This window comes from Drosophila novamexicana, unplaced genomic scaffold (assembly GCF_003285875.2).
Source record: "Drosophila novamexicana strain 15010-1031.04,08,12 unplaced genomic scaffold, DnovRS2.1 tig00000024-arrow-pilon, whole genome shotgun sequence".
Taxonomy (NCBI): Eukaryota; Metazoa; Arthropoda; class Insecta; order Diptera; family Drosophilidae; genus Drosophila; species Drosophila novamexicana.
Window position 1 is genome coordinate 3163790 of NW_020824768.1, and position 18408 is coordinate 3182197.

Genomic DNA, 18408 nt, shown 5'->3' on the forward strand with positions numbered 1-18408 from the left:
CTATTGTCGGCGCATTCAATGTGCATATAAATCATTTATAGCCTTTTCAGGCGATGCAGACACGCAGAAAGATGGGACAGGGAGGGGATGGGGAAGAGAATGAGTGCGAAATGTAGACATTACAACAATTTATTATTTAATTATCTATGCCGCAAAATTTTCATTCACAGCGCCACAGAAATCCGAACAGCGATAACTCAACCTACAGACAACAACGACAACAAAAACAACGTCAACAACAACGAGGACAAGCAGGAACCACAGAAAATACATTAATGGCCAAGTAGAAGAATGAGGGGGCGACGGAAGAAACATCCACAGAGCATTTTCATAAAATTTGATTACAGTGAATGCGTAAAGTTTACGACCAAGTAAAGGGAATTAACTCGCAAGTGGCAAGCTCTTAGGCCACATATGCATGCCACATACATATGCCAGCTGCTGTGGTTTACCGAGCTCCAACCACCGCCAACCACCCCGGCCGCACATTAAATCCATTAGGAGTACAATTTTTTGGCCAACGCCACTGCGACTGATCATAATTTGGCTTTTATTTAAGCCTCAAGTTGACGATTATGATATTTATGTGCGTATACATTGCCAATTTGAAAGGTCGCTAGGGGCGTGGTCAGTGCCCAACAGATTTCCAGCTGATTGCCCCAAATCCGTGCAATATTAAATTAAAAAAAAAAAAAAAAGGAGAGAGCGAGCGAGAGAAATGGCAAAAACTGTTGCGCTTTTTTTTGGGCAACTTTTTAGCTGGGCTTTGATTGATGGCTGACGGGTTGTGGCAAGGGGAGGGGGGTTGGGCGCAAAACTCTGCACAAATTTTGCCACAACAAAAATGCACGGGCCAAAATAAACAAGTTGCTGTCTGTTGTTGCTTTTCTTTTAGCCATAAGGCCGAATGGGCCAAGAATTTCTGCTGCTTTTTCAGCCTGGACGAAGTTTTGCCCAAAAATCAAAGTCCTGAGTGAGTGATTGGCCTAGGCACAACGAGCAGCAGCAGCAGTAGCCCAAGACATGATATAATATCCAAACTTATCAGCAAAGTAAAGGCTACAATTTTCGTATAATTGAGTGGCTGGACAGGGAGGGGGCGTGCGCCGGGGCGTGTTACTGAAGGCCAACAAGTTGACGGGCTTTGCATAATTTTATTCAATTTGACGGCAGAGTTCATTAAATTTCAACATGAATTTGAATGTACATCGATCATTCACAGCACAGGACAGCGCAAAATGTCCAAAAGGATAATAAGTGAGCATATTAAAGGAGCAGCCAATAACAAAAGGATTGCCCAGTTGCATAGACAAGGTTTTTGGGTAAACTCATCAAAAAAGAATTTCACTAGAGTTAACATTGTTAAGCTGAAATATGCATATAATGCATTGTTATTGTTAATGCATTAATAAGAAATAGAATTTACGCTTTTGTTGAGAATCGACTTCTACACTTCTACTTCACATGTATCTTATATTACCTGTTAAAATACAGTGCGTATGAGTTATTTTTAAATCGAAACCTTAATAAGCCTCACAACTTAATAAGTAGTTGCGATTTTGAGAGTATCTAATTTAAAGCATTTAGTTTATAATCCTTAGATTATACCTTATTCTCTATTTAATTCTCACAATCATACAGCATCCATCCAACATTTGTATCTAACGCCTAATTCCACTTGTTTCACAATTGCTTGAACGTTTTAATTAAGCTGCCTGATTCTCAACTAAATCAGACGCTAAGCCGCTTAGAAGTCTATTCTGCTGAAGTTATTAAATATATTTCATCAGCTGGGATATCAGTACGTATACGTGATTCAGTTTCATATCAAAAGCAAGCATGATATTATCATATCATTAATAATCAGGTCAAGGCTAATTTTAATATTTCCTTGCCTGCTTAGGTGCATTTATTTTTCTTTATTTATACTTAAGCAAGAGAACTTTTCAAGATATTAATAATAAGAAGTAATAAATATATTAATATATTACTTCTTATTATTAATATCTTGAAAAGTTCTCTTGCTTAAGAATAACTTACTTTTTAGTTTACTTAAAATTTTGTATAATTATGACTAAAGAGTATTTAAGCAGCGGCATGCGAAAATGAACTCTGCATTTGGGCATTGCATTGTGCTGCAGTTGAAACTGTCCCCCTTCCCCCTTTCCAGCATACCCTTGCCGTGCTCACACGCTTTGCTGCTGCTTGCCGCACGCAACAATATGCAGTTGTAAGTTAAAGGCCCGAAAACTGAACGGCCAAGCTGTCGCATTTGACAATCTAATCAGCTCTGGTATTAATCCTTGGCCACAGCAGCCCCGCCACAGTCCCGCCGCAGCCGCCGCAGCAGCCGCAAGCCGCAATCATTCGCTGAGGCAGCTAATATGCCCCGCTCCAGCCGGTCTGCCACCCGCACTTGCTGGGCAATATTTGCGGTCGTATTTCTATTATCTTTTCGAGTTCGGGCGGCGCAGAGCAACGACTTTGATATTGCCGCAACAGAGGAGACCCAAAATGCTGTTGCTCCAGTGCTCGACCGCAATGCTGAGTGCTCGAGTGCTGGGCCACAACAGGACCTGCGCTAACGAGCTTTAAACCGCGCCAACAGCTGTGCGAACAAAGGCCTCCATTGTCCTTTTGCCAGGCTGGCCCCGCAGCCGCAGCGCTGTGTTCGCTCAGATAAGCAGTGGAAAATAAAACCCTTTTTTATTTTGTCTTTTCTTTGACCGAGAACAACAAGTACTCAAGTGTCTACAGTTGTCCTTTTATATTGCTCCCTTCTTTTTTTTTTTTTGGCTGCTTACAAGTAGATTCTGAAATTGAATTATACTTGCATACGCCTTGATTTCAGCGCCGCGCCGTCCATTGAGCTGTGGCATTAATCGTAGCATACTTATATGGGCCGGGCGAGAGAATTCTATTAGCCTGCTTCCGGGCTGCTTTGGCTTAATCGCATTATTAATAAGCATTCATTAGGCTGGCGATTCAGTCGTGCTACATAAATAAAATGCCATCTATTATACACAAACGATTGCATTCTGCCCCGCAATAGCGCGCTCCCCGGTTGATCGCTTGATTTATTAAATTTATCAAAAAGAAAACCAAAAAATAACTCGAATCTGCAAAGGATACGACAGCCACTTAGCTCTGGGAATTGGGCGTGGGGTGGTTGGCTGGTGGAGCATATTTAAAGCCAACTGCGTTTATCACGCACCACAGGACATTGCCCATTCACCTTGGCGTACGTCCCGCCATGGCCCACACACCCCCCCTCAAAAGACGCTCGCTTGGCTGCGCAGCAAATGTTCCATGCCAGAAAACGCTTCACATAATAATGTGGCCGAAAAGACCATGCGAGAGAGAGAGAGAGATGGCGGGCGGCTGGGCATCTTACTGGCCGGGACCTGTAGGTCCTGCGCTGGCTATCAATGTGCCAGCCCTATATCGGCATTATAAATAATGACAGTTTAAAGCCAGTCCCGAATGAAACTAACCAAGTTCAAGTGTTTAGTTGGCCTCTGTCATGCCATGTTTGGGAGCATCTTTGTCTTTGGGTTTATTTAGAGAGCTGTCATCTCGCAAGCCGCTATCCCACAGGACACAGCAGCTACCACTTTGGGTGTTAAGCATTTTTGACAGCACATTCGTGTAATTCAAAGCCTCGGCAACAACAACAACAAGAGCAACAACAACTATAATAAGCCCTGCGTTGCTGTTTATTCCCAAACCATTTAGTTGTCGGCTTTGTCAGTGCTTAACGCAATTCCTGCGCATGTGTCCTGTGACAGGACATCATCGACGTCCCTTTTAGTTGCTGAAATTAAATATTTCGCTCTACAAAAATGTGGCAGAACTTGTTAAACTAATTGAGCGTCGCTAATTGAAGAGCACAATTCGCAATTTACTGGAAGGTTAGTTTTATAATTACATGATTAAAAAAGATTTTTGAAACTTAAAAAGGCATTTATATTAAGTTGCCAAAGCGCCAGCTGGCTTTTAATTATTTCTGGCCATGGGGCGAGGTGATATAACAGACGGGGACGAGGATGGGCGGATATGGATATGGCTTTGAATATGGATCCTACATATTAAAGCTCATCTGTTGATCAAGTGAAGTTAACATTAAAAAATCTTGCTCAGAAGTTGCTGTTTTTCGATCTTATCCTTTATATGGAGGATATGTTACGAAAAATATGAAGCTAATCAACAGATGATACTGATCAAGAATATATATATACTATGCGACAAAGCTTTGATACGTCAACATATACAACTATAATATAATTATATATTCAGTGTGCCCGTGTCTCAGTTCAGCCGCCTTCCAGTGTGCCCATATCTCAGCACAACCTAATTAAACATAAGTTCAGTTCAGAGTCAATTCTGACTTTAAACATATTTGCGCACACATAGATAATAATTACGCCAGGTACAAATTATTACCCATTTACCTTTGCCTGTCCACGCTGTGCTCTTACCTCGATTTTACCAAAAAGTATGCGGCAATAATTTTTGTGCTTTTCTCAGGCACTTATCAATACGTTAGCAGAACACAAAACAGTCGCAATTAGCAACAGAAGCGCAGCAAAGGCGAAAACAATTAATGATGAAATATTAAATAGTGAAGCACAACAACAACAACAACAGCAACAATGAAATAAATGAAGCAACATGGCCAACAAAAACGAAAAAAAAAAAAAAAGTGTAACAACTGCAACAAGGACAACAAAACGTTGCTCGTAATTCAGCAAAACTGAAATTTTGTTCGATAACAATTGCAACAACAACCGAAACAACAGCAGCAACAACAACAACAACAACAACAATGACGACAATAAATGGCAACAACAACAACAACAAACAGCAAATAGTCGTTGCATGTACGACGTCGACGTCGACGTCAGCGTCAGCGTCGGCAGCGTTGTTGACGTCGTTTAGTTGAGTTTCATTTCACAGTTGTTGGCTGCATTTTCCGCCATTTGGTTGCTGCCGATAACAACTGCAACTGGCAAACAGTATTTAGGCGGTTAAATATATATGAACTACAATTGCAACAATAACAACAACAACAGTGCGAGGCCTAAGGAAAACTCGACTACAAGATATGCTAGAGAGAGACGCGCAGCTCGCAATAAATAAATATCAATATATAAATATATATATATATATATATATATATATATATATATATATATATATATATGCGGCAGATTAATAGACTGACTAAGTGATTGATTGAATGACTGATTGGTTGATTGATTGACTGATTATATATAATAAACAATAAATATAATACAAATAATAAATATATTTATATGCAGACTGACAGACTGGCTGATTGATTGACTATCTGATTGACTGACTGATTGTTTGACTGACTGATTGATCGGAGACCAACGCTTAGTCTGATAGATACATAAAACTGCTTAATTTATATTCATGTGCAGACTGACCAATTTCATTGATTGACTTACGAGCTGATAGAATGATGGATGAATGATTGACTGACTGACGAATGATTGCTATATATTTATATGCAGCTTGAAAGACTAGCTGATTGATTGACTAACTAACTGAATGACTGACTGGTTGATTGACGGACTGACTGATTGGAGACCAACGCTCAGCACGTACGATACATAAAGCTTATTAATATATTTTTATATGCAGACTGACCGACTGACTGATTGACTGATTAACGCTGTTCATGCCGAAGACAGCTAAATTATTTTCACCTGGTCGGAAAGAGACGCAGATAATTGTTGCATGCAAATATTTTATATACCAATCTACATATCTATTCCAGATTAATTTAAAACGTATTTCACACTCTGTGAAAAATCCATCCCCTCCCTGTAGGACAATTATGGACCCAGGTTGTAAGTTGTTTTTTCCTGCGACTGACTTCAAGCATATGTTTAAAGCTATTCATGGAGAATAGGGAACCTTTTTTGATGCTTACATAATTCGAACTCTTGCCTTTTTAAACAAATTTCCCTAATACTATCATGCCCCATTTGATCAATTATATAGGGTATAACAAGCGATACAAGAAGAGCGACAACATTTTGTGCACGAGGCCAAACAAATTGAAACTTTTCCTACTTAAGAGAACGTTGCACATTCGTTACACAGCATGCCCCCCCCCCTGCGCCCTTGGAACCAGCATCCCCCTCGCACCCTGCCGCTGCTCTGACTCAATGGCAGCCAAAAATTTATATATTAAATGAATTGCACAATTTTGTGCAACGTTGCGCGGCTGTGGCAGCTGATTTGAAGCGACGTCGTCGAAATCGAGCCAAAGAAGCGACAGCAACAAGGCGGGAAGGTGGCATGGGTTGGAGTAGTATATGTGGGCGGCCGGGTATGTTGGGTACGTGGGCGACATTTGAAACAGAAACCGGAAATTGGAACTGCAATTTATGCTCATCGCATCGTAGGCGCCATGTTGCACATTTTGAGCTGGCAGCGGATTTGCCGATGCCGTTGCCGCTGTCGCGACTGCTGCAGTTGTTGTTCCCGCTGCTGTTGCTGCTGCTGCATAATCTATTTCGGGGTCATTTGGAAAAGGTCAACACATGCCGTTACTTTCAATGAGCCGCCGCCCACAAGGGCCTTTGTAATTAGCTGCTGCCAGGGCGGCATGACATAGCCATGGGCGTGGCCAAATGTTTTCGGATAACATTTTAAATAGGTCAACGCATGGAATTTTATTTATTGTGAACGCCAAGTGGCAATTTATGGGCATCGGGTGAGGGGATGGGGGGTGTGATTGTGAATGGTTATACGTAGGCGGATATTAATGCGCATTGTGCGAGCCTTTTGGCATCCACAGACAAACATTCGCAGTTCTATTTATGGCCAACATGGGGAAATTGAAATTTGCGCCCCGCGCGATTAAATTTTCTCGCAAACATGTGCAAAAGTGGGCTAAATGACACGCCCACTATCAAGTTAATGGCCAGCAATTGCAGATATTTGATTCTAACACACACCCAAAACATAAATGTGTATGTGTGTGTGTGTGTGGGCAGACAAAATAAATACATTTCGAAATGTTTACTTTGAGACAATTCAAATGAATTCATATGCAAACGAAATTTTTGTGAAAAATGTGCTTGTTTGAAAATATTTAAAAGCTAGTTGGAATGTTGTTTTTAACTGTTTATTAGAATGGACAAATATTTTTCTAGGCAATTGCCGGAATAATTTAAAAGAGTTTCGAACAAATAGTTAACGAAATGACTCCTCTTTTTGTCACTTTATCAGAGTCAAGGAAAACATTTTTAGCTGCATTTACTCAAAAGTTGTTTATGAAATAAATTAAATGAAGAGCTTAGTTTGTAAAATTTAGATTTTGAAAATGTTGTGGCAAATCTTAAAGCCAGGTCGTTGTATTTTAAGACTTGAATCGCTTAAATTTGTCTCCAATTTGAATCCGATTGAGTTATCTAATCAGTCTTATGTAGCTTATCAATAGATTACATTATTAAGATATGTGGGGATATGACTTGGTATATTTATCAAATTAAGTATATGTATATCTGTAAGTTCACTCATTGTAAAGAGACTGCTCTTAAAGTCTTCAAGCAGCAAAAGACCCAAAAAAACCCCATACTTGTATTGAATTAGTTTCGCAAAAGTCGCCTTGCATATGCATGTAAAACTTTGTATAAATAAAGTTTTATTGATTGACTTGTAGGGAGTTATGGTTATTATGCAATGGCTCATGAGTTCAGTAACCGAAAACTAATAAACAAGAAAACAATTTACATCCGCTCTCAAAGTCGAAACCACGCCAACGTTTGCCATTTTCCCACACGTTATTCAACTTATTTGATGCGCTGCGCATGATTAATCTTCAAAAGTATTATGCCAAGACACACACTTACACGCAGAGACACTATGTGTGTGTGTGTGTGTGTGTGTAAAGGATGCCAAGGCGAAAGTAGAAGCAGAGAAACGAAAATTGTGTTTTTTGTGTTGACTGAAAAATGATTAAAAACTTAACTTTCAAAGAAGTTGCCAATGCAATAGCAACAACAGTGGCACACACACACACACATATATATCTATAGATATATGTGTGCATGTGTGTATGTATGTGGCCTCTCTTGCTGCCACGCCCCGCTCTGCTCGTGCTCATGCTAGCGGGTAATCCTTTAATGCTTGCAACGCGTATGTCACAGCAGCTGCAACTATTTCTCATTTCTCATCACTGCAGACGACGGCAATGGTGACAGCAAACTTTCCCCTGCCCCCCCGCATACACACACACACACGCACAAGCAGCCCCCGCCTGTCCACACACAGGCGCACCCTTGTCAGTTCCACAAGGCTTTTGGGGGCCCACATCAACTTACTTATGGCTGCTAAAGTGACATTTTCTACTCGTCGTTGTTGTCCTTGCCGTTGTTGTTGTTGTTGTCGTTTTAGCTACTTACTTACTTTACTTAAAATATTTTTACCCACTTGCGTTTTATTTCTGGTTTATCCTTTTCTATTTTTTCCCTTTTTTTTGGCACTGACAAGACCCGCGCGCCTTGCTTTTAAATCCCGGCAAAAATATTTTTACAAGTTTTACCTGAAAACTTCTTTACTGGTTTTTTGTTTGATTGTTGTTGTTGTTGTTGATGCGTTTTGCCAAAGAGCATAAGAATTTTGACGCAGTGGCATAATAAATTGCGGCAAAACACGTGTACAAACACACCTGTGCGCGCACGTGTGTGTGTGCGTGTGTGTGTTAGTTGCAGTTAAAGTTGTTTTACGCCTTGGGACGATATTCAAAACTTTTGAAGCTTTTTGGTTATTTGGAATTGCAGACGGTTACAATTACGATGTCTCTCTCCTTCTCTCTCAGTTGCCTTAACTATTTCTATATTTTTCTCGATATGTATATACAATTTCTCTATCTACTGCTTTAATTTAGGCTCTATTAATGTTTGTTTGTCTCTAATTCATCTAGATATATTTATATCTAGATATCACTGCATGTATGTTTTCTCTCTATCTCTATCTCTATCTCTATCTCTATCTCTATCTCTATCTCTATCTCTATCTCTATCTCTATCTCTATCTCTATCTCTATCTCTATCTCTATCTCTATCTCTATCTCTATCTCTATCTCTATCTCTATCTCTATCTCTATCTCTATCTCTATCTCTATCTCTATCTCTATCTCTATCTCTATCTCTATCTCTATCTCTATCTCTATCTCTATCTCTATCTCTATCTCTATCTCTATCTCTATCTCTATCTCTATCTCTATCTCTATCTCTATCTATCTCTATCTCGCTCTCTTGATCTCTCTCTCTCTCTATCTCGCTCTCTTGATCTCTCTCTCTCTCTATCTCGCTCTCTTGATCTCTCTCTCTCTCTCTCTCTCTCTCTATCTCTCTTTCTCTCTCAATCCCTTTCCCTTGTTGTCCCTGTTGCTATTTTTGTGTTCCGGTTGCTTGGTGATTTTTTGCAACAATTTTCCGCAACATTAATTGCTTGTCATTGTCAACGCTCTGCGCCTCTTCAAATGGCCGGGTTCATCAAGCCCCACCCTAGCCCAGCTGTAGTCACCCGATGCGTATATCTGCCACCCCATTTGCCTGGCCGCATTTAATGTCGCCTCGAGACGCGTTCATGAACTTTCTCCACGCGCAAATTGTAAAATTTTCATTGCATACTTTTGTGCGTCAGCCAAAGACGCGCCAACGCACAGAATTCGTCAGGCGCCCCTTGCCCATCCCCCCTTTTACTCTAACTTTCACAAAAAAGTGCGTTAGGCTTCTGCCCTTGTTGTTGTTGTTATAATTATTGTTGTTGCTGTTGCTGCTGCCTTTGCTATTAACATTTTTGCCTTGGGCAACTGCAAATTAACGTGTGAAATTGAAGTTTAGCCGAGACGGTCGGCTGTGAGGGTGGAGCAGAGCAGCAGAGGAGGGGCAGCTGCCAAAACGCCCTTTTTGGTGCATAATAATTTTCACGAAAAGTTTGGACTGTTTATGAGTGCTGAATACTTATTGGGAAGGCTTTAATTAAAGCTAAGTTGAGTGGAAGTTCACAAAAGTTATTCAAAATTGAAATAGAAGGAGAAAGAGCGAGAGAGAGATCGAAATTCTTGTTGGAAATGTGAAAAGGCCAGTTTAAATTGCAATGCTAGTTATTTCGAGAGTTGCACAAATGTTTGAGAGCTATCGATAGATTGCATTTAAAGCTCAGGGCTCAGTCCGAGTTTAATGGAACAACTGTTAATATTAATGTTTAATGAAATATTCGGCTTTTAATAGATTAAAAGGAATCTTTTTTTTATACAAGTTTTTGTATTTATATTACGAAACGCAGCTATCAATTTGGCACTTAAAAGCTTACCCGCTGTCACTGAAATGGAGCATTATGCATAATGCATAAACAAGAGAGGCGCACACGTTGACCTGCTGCTCAGTCAGTCAGTCCGTCTCTCAATATGGCCAAGCTTCAATATCAATAGCAATAAATATGAATGTATTGAAGCCGCTTGATAAACAACTCATTATGCCCTGTACACATCAAGTGGTTTGAAGCGGCAATGATAATCGGAGGATACGGTACGTAACAGGAGAATGCTGCGATCCTTTTGCCACATGCGAGATTCAATTTATATGCCCGATAAAATGCGTGCCTCTCCAGAAAAATTACTTGCTGAAAATGTGCTACAGGGTAGCTGCTAATCGAGCATTCTCATTGAGTGCATTCCAACTTGTTTTCTCTGGCACGTTGGCATATTAAATGATTGCTAAGCGCAAAAGGCGAAAAGCAAAAACCATTTGCAATTCATAAATCCAACGGATTCCCAATCCATGACGAAGTTTTCCTCCAGCTTTGCAATGCGAATGCGGCAGCAGGTGGCGCGGCTTAAAAGAGAAGGTTGCGAATGGGCGGAAGGGCTGGAAAATTGCAGACAACGCGCGACTATTAATAAAAATATGCGAACAATGCAAAGCGAAGAGCGCCCAACATTGATTTTAATATGGCGGCTCACACACACACACACACACACACACACACAGGCAAACACACACACAGGCAAACACACACACAGGCGCAATGAATGATGAACATCCTCGTGCCGGCACTGAAATGAATGAAAAAGCAAAACAAAAACTTTAAATCCTTTAGTTAAACAAAAGGAGTCGGCACAATGGCAGCCCTGAGCCCCGTGGCCCCAAGGACTGCACACAGTAACTGCACGACTGCGACGCCGACTGCGGCAACGGCTACGGCTGCGACTGCATTTACTACTGGCATTGTTTACGCGATGGATTAGTGACGACTAAACATAAAAATATTGGCAGCTAGAATTTAACACACCACAAGCCCCAACCCTCGCCGAAAACAATGCTGACCGCATTTCTAAGCCGGCGTCTAAAAGTCTACGCCCAAAACCAAAAAAAGAAAAGAGTTTAGCATAAGCGATTAACTACAGCTTTAAGTGCGACTTAAAGTCTAGCGACAGTTGCTCCATCCATGTTATTTGTATGGATCTGTTGCCAGGCGGCAGCAGATATACCAACTTCCCCCCTCAGTTTATCTCTGCTCCTCTGCACGCCCCAGGCAACTGTCTTGCGCTGATGAAATCACACAAAACGGCCCCTGGCCCCTGCCCCCGAATGTACGTGACCTTTGCGCTAAATTCTTTTATAGAATGTAACTCACAGAAAACGACGAAGATGTTGACGACGATGGCTGAAACCCAATATGCTTGAAATGAAATTGTAACAATGAACTGCACGATGGCGTCTATCGGAGTAAACAGCCCACTCACACACGCACACACACACACACACATACACACATACATACGCACACAAGCACACACTTGTAACGTATTCTACACACATCCGGCATGGCCTAAAACAGACAAGCCAAAAACAAATACATTTCTCTAACTTGCCAGCGCACTCACGTCTCTGGCTATCTCTCTTGCTCTCTCTATATCTATCTCACTCTCTCTCTCTCTCTCTCTCTCCTCTCTCTTGGCTGTATAATTTTTGATATTGTTGTCGGCGTCAGAAATCTTTGCTCATTATTATTGGCAGGCACTTCAGAAACCAACGCAAATTTCCCAGTTTCTCAGTGTTTTGGTCATTTTCAATATTTCATAAATGTCAGAAAAAGCCAACATCAAACTGTGCGTTTGTATGTGTGAGTATCTGTGTGTTGTTTTCTCCGGCCGCTGCGTGGGAAACTAAAATCTTGTTGCTAACTTCGAGTTTACTTAATGTTTCGCATTTTCATCAACTTTATGAGCTAATCAAAAGGGGTTTCTAGAGCTCAAACAATAACCTGCGCATCCAGCTAATATACAGCTAATTATCATAAAAGGGTCCTGCCAACAAACCCGAAACAAAAAAAACAAAAAAAAACTTTGCCCATTAACAAAGGCCAGTTCAAAGTGAGTATCGCAAGCGAGTCTCACCCACTAAAATGGCCCATAAAAACGGCCAATGAACAATCTGAATTGCTTCTCCACGACTTACCAAGTGCCTGCTACCAAGGCCAATTTACTGGTAATCAAATTTGAGTGACTATTGCGTCGAGAAAGTTGTCTAATTGAGTTCAGTCTGTGCCAAAGTGGCGAGAGAAAAGCATGATTTCCCAAATAAATAAAATCCAATCTAGACAATATGCATGATAAAACCATGGCAAAATAATATCAAACACTAAAATTAGATCAGTTTTGGGAAAGTTGTGTAGGTTTAAGGCAAAGTCTGTTGATGCTGATCTAGAATATATATACCTTATGCATAGCGTTACAGGGTATACAAGGGTATAAAGAAGAGATATATTCAACCTGCAAAAGTAGTGCAGGAAATTTAGTAAGAGCCTGCTTATAGATGCTTTTATAAACAGAAATTGCAGTCAATGTTGTTTTCATAAATTGTATACAATTACAAAAATCTACAAGCGAATAAGCCGCAAAAATGTAAGCAAAATTTATTATATTTAAGAAACATGTTGCCAAACAATATAAATAAATATTTTCGCAAAAGGATGAACGCCCGGTCGCGTTGGGGCAAGGACGAAATACGGCTGCTCGGTGGCAGCACAGTGAAAATTGCGTAAACTGCGAAGGCAGCTAGCGAAATTTATTGGTGGCGAAAATTCATTGAATGTGGCAGCAGCTTGTGGTTGTTGTTGCAAGTGCAGCTGCAACAAACAAACCCAAAAATTGTGGCTATAAAATTGTATTTATTACATTTCTTTATTTGAAGTTTGCAACATGAAAAATGAAAACGGCCAGCGAGAGGGAGAGGAGAGAGAGAGAGAGAGAGAGGGAGGAGGTCGGGGGGCACAGCAGATCATTAATATTTCTAGCAATTAAATCTTGATTCTTAGTAAAGCTTCGCATTGGTTTTTAATTTAGTTTTATTCTTTGCTAAGCTGCATTTAACTGAGGCCAAGCCGAATGCTATTAAAAGTCGCGGCAACCAAAAAGCACTTAAAAGATTGCATTTAAAAATCGTTTCAGCAACAACAGAAACAACAAAAACGAAACTACAAAAACATCTAAACAAAAAAGAAATGCGAGACCTAAACCCAAACTGAAACCAAAACCAAACATGACGAGCGTCGAGCACTTTGCTTCAAAACTAACTAACTTTTTGTGCGGCTAGCAGAAGCGATTTGCCCAACTGCCACGCCCCATGCACAGCAACCAGAGCAGAGCCGTAGACGTAGCCGTAGCCCTAGCCGTGGTCGTGATGGCCATAGCCGTAGCCGTAGCCGGCTAATGGATAACGTTATCAACGCCATCGCGACGCTGCGGACCAAGCGCAGAGCAGAGCGCGGCCAAATGAAAAGCAAAGCAAACGAAACGACTTCTTAATACACTTTATTTGTGAGAGATGAGAGCTAATTGTGTGAAAGTAAGATGAAGGTCGAATGGCTGGGAGTAGAGGGAAGATACCTAGAAGATGGAAAAACATTTAAAGAAAACTGACTACTCGATAGATTCTTCAAATAGAGAAAGAGATATATGAGAGGGTACTCCGTTGTTGATAAGGAGCATGTGTAGGCTCGTAAGTGCCAAGATTGGTCAAGATGAAAGAATTTTTCAGGCAAGAACTTTATTCTCGATCGAACTTTTCTATGTTAGCTATATGCCATATTAGTTCGACTGCCACATAACTAAAGCCCAGCAAGTTGAACACGTCTCGGAGCTCGAAAACAGATTCCGAACATATATTTGGATATCGATACCAAGATCAACATGGGGTATAGATATCTAATACGCAGCTTAACATATCGCTTAGCCGCATCATAATACCCTCTGGCAGGGCACAAAAAGGGTGGCAATGCCGCTCACTTGCTGATAGGCGTATGGGGCGCCTGGTATTTCGGATGGGCGTGGCGCGTTGTGCTGTTAACCAAGTTAAAATTCAATTTTGGACACTCGGCTGCGTGCACAAAAACCCGGCAAAGTAAACAAATTGCGGTGGCAACACATGAGCGACCAGGCCAAAAGTTTTCGTTTTTTTTTTCATTCTGTTTTTATGCTGGCCCCGCTTCCTAGTCGCTTTGGGCGTGGCATGACAAATATCCGGCCTAGAAGAGTGTGTGTGCGAATAACAAAAAGAAAAAAAATATATAAATGCAGCTTGAAAATATTAAATTAATATGTATGCAGCACCCCGATATGCCGTCAGGTGTTTGTGCTGCCCCGATTCGAGCAGTTGTCGGCGTTGCTTTGAAATTCACAAGTTAAATATTTAGTTGGCAAATAGAAAATGTTGCCCAGAAATATGGTTGCAAGCCCAACCTAGCCTGGCCCATTCGTATTTCAAATTAGAAACAGGCTTGGGGTCTGCCTCGGCAAATATTTGATAGCTGCCAGTTGGGCGCATGCTTTAAACTTAACCAGCGCCCCGCCAACCCCTGGCGAGGCGCCAAAGTGCACGACAAACAAGGAAATGCCCTGCAGATGTCTTTAGTTTTCAGCTGAGTTCAATATAATTATGAATTACTCGCATAGTGCACTGTCTGACGGAAAAGTCTTTGAGCAGCTTTTCCGGTTATTTATTAAGTAAATATTTGAGGAGGCACAAGCCTTTGATAAGTTAAGAGCTGCTGCGAAAATTTGCTGAGGTAAAGTTGAGTAAATTACTAAAAATAAAATATATATAAAATGGGCAGCGTATTAAATTTAATTAGTTAAATTAAACCCTTATAAATAATATACTTCAATTAAAAAACTTTAATAATAAATTTGGAAGGTATTTATAAATAAATCAAAATGTATTTATTTCTTAAACTTCACGAGCTTACTCTTCGACTTATCATTTAAATATATATCTGACTTGGAAATATATTTCTTAAGGAAATATCTCATTTGGTGTTGTAGCCATAAAAAGCTTGTTGTTTTTTATTCTGTTAAATAAACACAAATATTGTGCAATTGAGTTTCGTTACAGATAATTTAACGCACAAAAGTCAAAAGCGGCGCGCTCAAAATTGAAAATGTTTTGCCAATAGCTACAAAAAAAAAAAGGAAATAAATATAAAAATAAACTATCGCCAACGCTCAGAAATCACAAAGACGTATCTTAAGTGCAATATTGTGTAACATTCTATCGCCTCAGTCTTTAGCCCGACTCCCATCTCCCGTCTCTCTCGTCTCTATCCGCAAGTGTGTATCTATCTATCTTTTTTCTTCAACTTGAGTGTCAATCTCAGTTACGGCTGCTTATCAAAAGCTGTAGTTTTTATGATGGGTTTTCGGTGTTGTTGCCTTTGGCACCGCAATAAAGCAAAACTATGCCGCCGGCTGCCAACCGAGAGACGAGCTACAGCCGAGTAATTTTGTCTCAGTCGCAAAAAACAAAAAAAAAAACAAGTTGAGCTCAAGGATGTGCCCTACCTCGAGCACTTTTTAGCTGGCTGGCGTCTATCGCAATTTGCGTGTTGGCCTCGTATTTGGCCAGGAAACGGATGTGTTGCACAGCACACAAACGAACAACAGAGAGTCCTGAACTTGCCAGCGATTTAGTGATTTATTGAGCAGCGATTGATGCCACAAGTGCTGGCATTTCGTAGAAGTGCTTGGTCCTTGTCCTCGTCCTTGTCCAGTTTGCCGTTGTCCATTCAGGTGCAGTCGCTGATAAGCGCCTTATTGATAAGAATTAAGGCCCCGCTCCATCTGACATATGAAAAGTTGAAAGAAACTCTGCACAATTGTAAATCAATGCCAACTAAAGTCCATCAAGAGCTTAGCCAAAGCCACACCCAACGGCAACCAGAAGCCCTCCTGCTTGGGTTCACATCAAGCTGCCTCGTTAGCAAATCCCTTTAAGAGCTTTAAATTGAGCTGCCGAACAAATGAAGCATCCAGCTGCATAAGGATTCAATTCAAGTTTCTTTTTATATACTTGTCGCTGTCTCTATATCGTTTTATATCTCACCAACAGGCAGAAACATTTCATTTGTATAATTTGTTAGTTTTTGCCTAATTGTTCGCTCCAGTTAGATGTTCTAAGCGCTGCACACACACACACACACACACACACACACACACACACACACACACAGAAAAAAACTTGTTTGAAAAACTAACACCAGATTTGCGCCATGCAAATCCCTGACAGAGAAAAAAATGTCGAGAGACAACCAAAACCTGCAACTCACACACACACACAACAAACTGAGCTGTAAAAAAATCAGCCAGGCTGGCCAGGACAAAAAATGGTACAAACTATTGAACGGGGTATTTGGGTCGCTAGGTAACAACAGCGAGAACAAAAGTCTATAAAACAAAGTTATCAACAGCAGCAGCCGCAAAAAAAAAGAACCCTTTTACAACAAATTTCTTGAAAAACAATAACGAAACTTGAATACTCTTAAAAGTATGCGAAAAGTGCCTGCTCGGGCGACTCATAACAATTAATTCGGTAGTCCCTTGATCGAATTAAAATGTAACTTTCTTCTATTATGCAAAGTTATGTTACCTTATAAGAAATAGTTCACTCTACGACAGTTTTAGATAAAAATATATTTATACTCTTACATTTGAGGCTTTTCCTGCTCATCGTTACGGTCACTCACACTCTGCGTAAGGACTCCTGCCCCGGTCTGTTTCTCTATTGCGAGCTCTTAGAGCAGGTGCGTGACCGTAAATACCCAGGGATCACACTCGACAGACGACTTATGTTCAAAAAACATGTCACCGAGGTAACCAACAACTTGAAAAGCAAAATCAGGCGTCTGAGCTGGCTGCTAAGCCCAAATAACAAACTCTCGCATCGGAACAAAGTCCTAATCTAATAAGGTAATACTTGCCCCTGCGTGGCGATAGGAATTGCCGCGAAGACGCGCGTTAACAAACTTCGCATTATCCAGGCAAAGACCTTGCGAAAAAATCTCTGGAGCCGAATGGTATATTCGCACACGAGACATCGCAAAAAACCTTAAGGTTCCTATGGTAGGAGACGTTATCAACCAGCAAGCAGCAAGCTGCCTATTTAAGCTCCGCAACCACCCTAACGTCCTGGCAAGGAACCTGCTAAGGAGGCGAAGAAGAAGGAGACTTTAAAAGATATATCCAATAGACCTGGCCAAACGTCGCTTTTAGTCAAGTAAAATTAACATGTACATAAACATACACGTTGTAAATATTTAAAATAAACTATCATTAACCAACTTAACTCACACTGATAAAAGATAAAAAATATATGTACTTCCTGGCAAGTCAAGTGACATAGCTAATGTGCCCGCGATTGGGTTATAAAACACAGAAACCAGCGAAGAAACAACAAGTAAAAATGGCAAACTAAAAAAAAAACACAGGGCACTGCAAAAGAATTGAAGATACATGGCACAAGGCTAAAACGGCTGCAATTCAGCTGCCTGAGTGAAGTGAGTGTATTCGAGTGCACGTGAGTGTGTGTGCGAGTGTGGGTACGAGTGTGTGTGTGTTTGTGTGTGTGTGTGCGGGGCATTATTTGAACATGAAACTAACGAAGCTGCAGCCGCAACAGCAGCGTCCAATGGCAAATTTTCCAAGCATTTCTTTGGCCAGGCTAACAACAGAAAATGGAGAAGGCTAAAAGAAGAGAGAGAGAGAGAGAGAGAGAGAGAGAGAGAGAGAGAGAGAGAGAGAGAGAGCGCGACAGGGAGTGAGAAAAAGGGCCAGCATATAAAGGTAAACGCAACGGATAATAAACGACAATGGTTTTGGTATTAATTATTGGTTTCAGCTTCGCTAAGTTCGTATCAAAAGCAAAAGAAAAATGTGTGCAGGGCAATGCAGGAAGGGTGAGGGAAATTTAAAGTTGAGCTTTTCCAGCGCTTATTGTGAAATGTGAAAACTTATTAAAACACAAAAGAGCCGCGCGCACAATAAAGCAACGAGGCGTCTGTCTAAAAAATATATATATAAGTCCC